This window comes from Aedes aegypti, chromosome 2, assembly GCF_002204515.2.
Source record: "Aedes aegypti strain LVP_AGWG chromosome 2, AaegL5.0 Primary Assembly, whole genome shotgun sequence".
Lineage (NCBI taxonomy): Eukaryota > Metazoa > Arthropoda > Insecta > Diptera > Culicidae > Aedes > Aedes aegypti.
In genome coordinates, this window is record NC_035108.1 from 315,368,331 (window position 1) to 315,376,688 (window position 8,358).

At 34.7% G+C, this 8,358-nt stretch overlaps 1 long non-coding RNA gene across 1 annotated transcript; it reads left to right on the plus strand.

Moving 5' to 3' along the window:
• Positions 1-2,148: 2,148 nt before the first annotated feature.
• On the plus strand, positions 2,149-2,864 carry LOC110675756. Its single transcript, XR_002499765.1, has 2 exons — positions 2,149-2,658; positions 2,720-2,864. It is a non-coding gene; the product is annotated as an uncharacterized LOC110675756 (long non-coding RNA).
• Positions 2,865-8,358: the final 5,494 nt, after the last annotated feature.

The window sequence follows — 8,358 nt, forward strand, 5'->3', positions numbered from 1 at the left end:
AAATTCAATACACCAACTCTATGTTCCATAATTTTGAACAGTTTATTATATGTAATCACAAAAGTCTCGAGTCGGAAAAACGCAGAAGCTGCCAGAAAGGTACACAAAGTTTTGGCAAAAATTACTTCACTCTCCTTATGCTAGCGCCTGTATTCACAATGCATTACTCCACCTATAGTTTGATTCATGGTCACACTCTTGATTTAATGCATCAGATACAAAAGTAACACAATTTCTTCTTTGTAATGTTCAAAAATTAATGTTCGTTGGTTAACTAGACACAACAGCTCCCAATGAACTGAATTAAACTTAGTTTTCTTCAAATATTCGTGTGCGTCCGGCTTTCGAAGCAGTCAAATAATATGCTGCTTAATCCGGACACTGAGAATTTTTCACATGAAACTATTAATCCGAGCATTTTTGTTCATTTCCACTTCACAGCAATAAGGCACAATAGTTAGCTCTTCACTCAAAACGCGATTTTGCACAATAACACTGTTTTCAATTCAATTTATATCGAATCTTCCTTCAACGGCAATTGTAAGATGCAATCTAGCAAGGACTGAAATGTGTGGAGTATCGATACGCATTTTGTTTTTTATTTCCATTTTTAATATATTGCAGCCTACTGCGATATATTAACAACTATAACATACAATTAAAGTTGAAGAACAGTTTTGTACATAATGAACATAGAAAAATTTGAATTTATATTATTAAAAATGTAAAAACAGTCATAGTGTCCGGCTTTCGAAGCGTCCGGCAATTCGAAGCAAAACGGTATTGCTATAGGCAGAGATCTTTAATAGCAGTTATACAACCGTGCCCAATTGCCAACTTTCGCAGCTAGTCTTCTACCAATTGTATTGTTCATCGGGACGCTGTAGTTCAGGGCTGCCCAACGTACGGCCCGCGGGCCGCATCCGGCCCGCGACTTCATTTTCTGCGGCCCGCGGAGGGTTCGAAGACTCTTCTCATATTTGGCCCGTTGAATATTCTACCATTCTAGAACATACTAAGCCTATTTAATTTTCAATTTATTTTAAATCTGAAATTTTAGCAAAGTAATTATTTGAATTGTTTGGTTGTTAACAAAGATGGTTAAAGGGAATAAGATGACCGACTCTTTATTTTTCCATACATTTTGCTGACGACACACTATTCAAGTAACACTAATGCCATCTGTTGAGTGAAAAGCGCGTAAACTTTATTTTCGGCTTAATGCAAATCATTGTGCAATTGAAAAACGATGAGCAAGAGGATGAAATCAAAACAAACACGCTTAAAAGAAAGATACACAGAAATGAGTGCGACCCACACAAAATCTGGCTCTTCTAAACCAACACAAAATTTGTGTAATGCTAAAAAATCACTCCTGTGCTGGTTTCTTTTTTTTCTTACTTTTTATGGCATTCAGAGATAATTGGGAATATCGAACAACCCCGTGTGAGCTGTGTATCTTTTTTTAAGTGTAAATGTCATAAACGAACATTTCGACATCTGGACTAGGAGAACGTTACGTTTTAGTTGGCTTTTGACTCACCAGAGCTGTTCATGTCGCCTGGAAAAGACCAGAGTCGGTTATCTTTTTCCATCTAACCATCTTTGTTGTAAACCTAGATACTTAATTCATTCAAATTCTCAATTTCAAATTATGGATGTTTCAACAATGTTTCTACCATGACTTTTTCCGACATTCATCTTTGACAGGATTATGAGAAAGGCACACGCTAAGAAAATAAGATACTAGATTGCTTAAATATCATTCTAAAACCATATTCGGTCTATTCACTCATTGCGCTGCATGTTAATGTATTAAGCTTTGGCTAGTATAAACGTATTTTATATCTGAGAATGATTTTTTGAAAATTATGCATTTAAGGCATAAAATTCTAAAATCCTATATGATGAATAAAAATAAGCCATTTTCTTTAGTAACAGTAAACAAAGGCAGGAAAAAAGGAAAAATGGGAAAAGCGCATGTATTTCTTTGTATTTGAATCATATCTTGGTGTATCTTCCAATCTTTTTAACTTTGGTCACAATCAATTTCCCACACTTGTCGCAGCTGTTGCCGACTTGCTCGCGAAGGTCGGAATGGAGCTCTCCCATAAAATAATCTGGAAATTGTAAAAAGCCTGCACGGAGAAAAACGAAAATACTAGTTAGTGTACGATATATTATTTTTTCAATATAAAGCTCTTTTAATCATTGAGAAGATTGGAAATTATTCACTGAATGATTAAATTTAATACTTTACCATGCTTATCCACGATTTATTTTTTGTTGTGCTTATGAAGTGAATTTTGCTAATCTTGGGACTTGTTCAATATATAATTTCATTTGTTCGGTACGGTATCAACACAACATCGCGTTTTCCAGCATTCTTACAAATAATACGCGTTTTAGTTATTTTTCAATACGAGTGCTTTTTCATGCTGTTTCTCGAATGAATCTCGGAAAGGAAAACGGATACGTGGGCAAAATGCTTGAAGTAGATGCCTAGCCGTTTATTACCAGCACTACCAGTCTGCATCCAGTTTCGCCATTGTGTCGTGTTCAGCTATCATCAGAGACATTTGGAAAGTTGCCACAGAAAGCCATTAAAAGCTCAGCATTTGAGAGTAAAATGAGAAACCGATAATTACGAATATGATGGTAAGTTTTATTACCGTATCCGTATCGACATTTTGTGATCATTCTGTTAAACATTTTCCAGATTATTTTATGGGAGAGCTCCATTCCGACCTTCGCGAGCAAGTCGGCAACAGCTGCGACAAGTGTGGGAAATTGATTGTGACCAAAGTTAAAAAGATTGGAAGATACACCAAGATATGATTCAAATACAAAGAAATACATGCGCTTTTCCCATTTTTTCCTTTTTTCCTGCCTTTGTTTACTGTTACTAAAGAAAATGGCTTATTTTATTCATCATATAGGATTTTAGAATTTTATGCCTTAAATGCATAATTTTCAAAAAAATCATTCTCAGATATAAAATACGTTTATACTAGCCAAAGCTTAATACATTAACATGCAGCGCAATGAGTGAATAGACCGAATATGGTTTTAGAATGATATTTAAGCAATCTAGTATCTTATTTTCTTAGCGTGTATGTAGTCGAAATCAGATTGTAAATTATTTCTGTCAAATGTACCAGTAATGTGGTGGGATGTATCGTAAACATAGTAAATTGGCCTGAAATTGCATGGTAGTTTCAAGAATGGGCGTAGTCAACTATAATAGTAGTTTTTACCCCAGATTTTTTTCCCGTGCACGATTTTAGCGAATAACATTGACTGGATTCTCACAGAATTTTTACCAGGATTCCATAGCCAAAATTTTCAACGAATTCAATTCATAATTTTGTAAAATCCGGGACAAGATTACAACATTACGTTATGTAACATATGACAGAAAACTAAACGAATATATAATAAAATTATGAGCAGGTTTGTTTTCGAAAAAATAAGCATTTTTCAATATTTCTAAATGGCATTTCAAAATGATTATTGAGATTCCTAAGGAATCCTACACGGGAAAAAATTCTGTGGCAAAAATTACTATTATAGCTGACTACGCCCATTCTTGAAACTACCATACAATTTCAGACCAATTTACTATGTTTACGGTACATCCCACCACATTACTGGTACATTTGACAGAAATAATTTACAACAATCTGATTTCGACTACACTGAAACAAGCGTTGCAGTAATGAGAACCATGAACGTGTTTTTAAATTTACTATTCCAACCACGATTGAGCTATCATGAACGCTTTTTATTTGCGTTTTGTTCACTCTCAATCCAACCGCATCGATAGCCGAGCGGCTAGCGTTCGCGCTTGACAATCGCCAGATCCTCGGTTCGATTCTAGTCTGCTGCGTTTTTAACCATGATATAGTAATTTTTACTATACAAATGGTGCCATGGTAAAATTGAATGCACAAAATATTCTAAATAAATGCGAATTTAGTCTGCACAAATCAAGTGGCGTTGTGTATTTAATTTAACCCTCTGATATAGTATTTTCAACCGCAACGCTGTTCTCAGTGTACATACATGGTAAAATCAAGCGCATTTCTGGTCTGCTGAAAATTGCCGGTGCGAGCGCTTAAGTTAACCCCCTAAAATAGTAGTTTTTACCGCACATTTTTTTTGCGTGTAGGCACGAAAGTTGTAAAATCTTGGACATACTGACTAAAATTTTCGCAAAAGCTTGAACAGGATTCTAGCACATTCTAGATTATGCTAATAACATTAGGTCGGATTCTGACAGAATTTCGAGTACGATTCTAAAAAAAATGTTTGATTTTATTCTTACAGGATTCACAATTTCTGAAGTAAATTTTTCAAAATATTCTGGACTAGTACATTATATAATTTTGAAAGGGACTCTCACAATGTCCAGCAGAATGCTTAGCAGCAATTATCTTCTTATCCATTTCTTCAAATAAAATTTACTCGATTCACTGATTTTCGTCAGATTTTATGAACTTCATTTACTGACTTTCGTCAAACTTCATGGGAATATTTGTACGTTTAAAAATGTGGCCCCCGGCACAAAATTATTCCTGCAATGTGGCTCGCGGTTCAAAAAGGTTGGGCAGGCCTGCTGTAGTTGGACCGACATGAAGTTTGTAATTATTTTCATCCAGAATAGTACGTTTTTGTAGCAAAAGAACTATGAATCAAATAAGAAGATATAAAAACATCAGTGATATTGAGCACAAGGGGAGACGTCAAATCATTCCAAACAAGCTATTGCACCTAACGACGCACAGAGGTGACTTTGATCAGAAGCCTGGAAAATTTACCATTCGAAGTCGTTCGATTTTCCAGGAATCATTTTTTTTTTTTGCAACGCATAATAGGCCTATTGTCAAATTTCCAGCTTTCGATAAGAAAAAAAAAACTTTAACGTGTATTCCGCGAAATAAATTCAAAAATTTCGTTTCGTTTCGAAAAATTCCGTGAGATATTTGATTTCGTATCGGGTTACACGAAACATTTTTAAATTTCGTTTCGTTTCGTCATTATCAGCGCAAGATATTCCGCGTATCGTTTCGTTTCGTATCGACATGGAAAAAATCCATATCGCATACCCTTACTTCCATTATTTTCTTATCAGTCAACGGTTGGAAAACGATGCTCTTTCCATTCGAACGTTACAACGCAAAGGTGGCCCTCCTCCTCCTCCTCTTCCTCCTCTTCCTCCTCTTCCTCCTCCTGTTGGTTGGTGGTGATAATGAAATCGGTGACGAATCGACATTGATATGGAAATTTAATAGAGACACAAATAGAACTGAATGCGACTGGAATCAGGTGGACAGTTTTTTTGCGTACCGGGAAAGTTCCACTTGATTGCATGATTCGATTTCTCTTTAGGCGCTTATTTGACTTCCGATTTGGCATTCGGTGGTCATTCGCGTGGAGTGCATTCAAATCGTGATTGAACTGTGAAGTCGAAAAATTTTACTTTGCTGAACTATTTTTCTTATACAGGAACTACAATTATAATCTATTGCAAAAAAAAATGTTTGAACGGAAATATTCTCTCTGTTCAGTTGGAGTTTGGACTTTTAGTTACACAACAATTTTACTATTGTTTTAACCGTAATTTCATGTTTGTCTTTTATTTTTTCGACCCTATTTTTAGGACTGATTATTATAGATTTGAACTACATAGTATATTGAGAACAAGTGTATATTATTTGTCAGTTTCCTCGCTCTCAGAAAATATGTTTCGAGGATTAAATGGAAGGGATAGGCTGAGGCCATATCGAGCATTAAGTTAATGTTTCCATTGAGTTAGTTCATTCATTAGGTTTTCGGATTTATTTCACATTTGCTATGTTATACCTTAGACGCCTTATTTGATGATAATATCCATACCTGAAAAACAAGAAGTAAAATGGAAATTAAAAATAAATACAATTCATTTATTTTAATATACATGTTTTTCCAATCCAAATCCAATCCAATACAAAAAAAAAACATTTAAAATCTAAATGCAATGTTAAATTATTTGGTTCATTAATTCAACATTTCATATACCAGTTGCAAACTCCAACTCGTTTGCGCATCTGAATAAATGAAACATCTGGATCATACTATATTTATATACATTTTCTATAGGATATTTCAAAATCTTCTGCACCATCTATCGACCACTAGTGGAATCAAACCTACGGAGAAAGCTTCACCAGCTGATTAAACTAACTTTCCCTCCCCCTTCTTCAGCAAAATAGAACACAGAGCGAGAGATTGAGAAAGTGCCCACATTTTGGCTATCGGAGCCATTCGTCCAAGCAACCGATAAAACTTTTCCGCTCTCCCAGCATTTTCACTTTCATCGTTACTCTGTTGTCTTCCTCGCTTGTTCAACAGATACCATCGCGTTCAGTTTCTTCCAAGATATCCTTCGTTCATTTCCACTCGTCTTGCACTCATTTGATAAACGGTTCGATCGGGATGGTGACTCAAGTGTTCTCGACTGTCGTTTATTGAGTGAATGACTTCTGACACTAGAGCCAGCCAGCCAACCAGCCAATGGTCGATTTGCGCTGCAATGTGGGTTGAATAGCAATTTCTTTTATGCCAACGCCGATAAAAAGAGTCATCATGATTACCCACAAAAGAGCACTTCATTTGTGCGAATGATGAGTCTGGAATTGGAATGCTTGTTCGGTTTATTGAAATTGTTTGCTTGTGGTAATGTCGGAAGGTTCTGCTGAAGAGCTACATCTTTTGTTCAGGGAATCTTGAAGAGCCGTCAACGGAGCACAATAGTGGAATAGTTTCACTGCATATAAGGATTTCTTTTGTGCTACATAATAAAAGTCAAAATAACATGTCGCAAATCAAGAATGTTTGTTCAAAAACAGTTTTACAAGGAAAAAAAAACATGAAGCTTAGTAGATTCAAAAAAACGAATTTAGTACTATACCATTTAATTCCACTAGAGTTTGTATCCTTTTGACAGATACGCGTATTTCGACCTCAATCTTAGAGGCGTTTTAGGCCATAGGTGTCTTCGGGACATTCTTTTGAATTAGCATCCCGAGTAATAATAAAAAATAATTTTTAAAATATACTCAATAGAGCACCCGAAAAAAAAATTTTGTGCGATCATCACATCAGCAAAGTTTTAGATCTATTTATTTTCAACAACTTTGCTGAACATACTTGATATTTTTGACCTCGTTTTCACGGTTAAATTTTTAAATTTAACCTATTTTACCATACACACTTAAATTATTTTACGGATTCCTGTAAAATCTCAACAGCTGAACAGTTCGGTGAAATAAATTAACGGAGTACGGTAAACTTTTACAGTATTCCGTGAAAATCACCGGAATCCGTAAAATTTCGACGGAATTACTGCTGAGATTACGGTGAAATTCACCGTATGAGCTTAGTGTGTAAATACCAATTTTTGACCATTTCTATGCTCAATGTGCAATTTATGAACATGACATGTTCAACAAAATTTTATATATTATAAAAATACACAAATTTGCCATATATACCAAAACCGTAAAATCGCCACATCGAAAAATATATTGAATTTATGTCAATTTTTTTATAATTTTCAATCATTTTTCTAGGCAAGTTTCTCTTGAATCGGTATTTTTCGGCAGCCATATTTAGTATACTTTGATGCCTTATTATATTAGTTAAAGCCCCATGGCAATAGATTGATCGGGTCTCGCAGGGCACATTGATTTCAACCATTTTTTGTCGAGCTTGGAATTTCGATTTTAAATAAATGTTTGACCTTTATATGCTCACATTGCAATCAATAAACGTCTTTGGGACATTGTTATGAATTACCATCCCGAGTAATAAAAAAAAAAAAGTTTTAGTTCTATTTATTTTCAACAACTTTGCTGAATATACTTGATAATTTTGACTTCGTTTACACGGTTAAATTTTTAACAAATTAGAGCCATTTTTGTAATTTAGGACTTTCCATATACCGTGAAACGCCAAAACGTATGCAAGAAGAAATAAACTTGTCGTTATTCGTTCGATTTATTAGAAATGTAATTTTATACACATTCTTACAGACTTAGAATGGTCTTGATCATGTGTTTTTGAAACTGAACACTTTTATGTATTTCTTCTTCAAACTCTGTTTTCTTATGTGTACAATTTAGCCTACGCTCTCTACTCACTTTCTTGAATTTATTTCCAATAATGCCAAACAGAAGTTTGGTTGTGGATTTCCATATGTTGACATACCCATTATCAAAGTTACATCAAAACAAAAAATCAAATTTTGAATATAGGAAAAATTCTACCAGCATTCAAAATAAATCGTTATGCAATCTTTCAACTGCAATCGAGAAC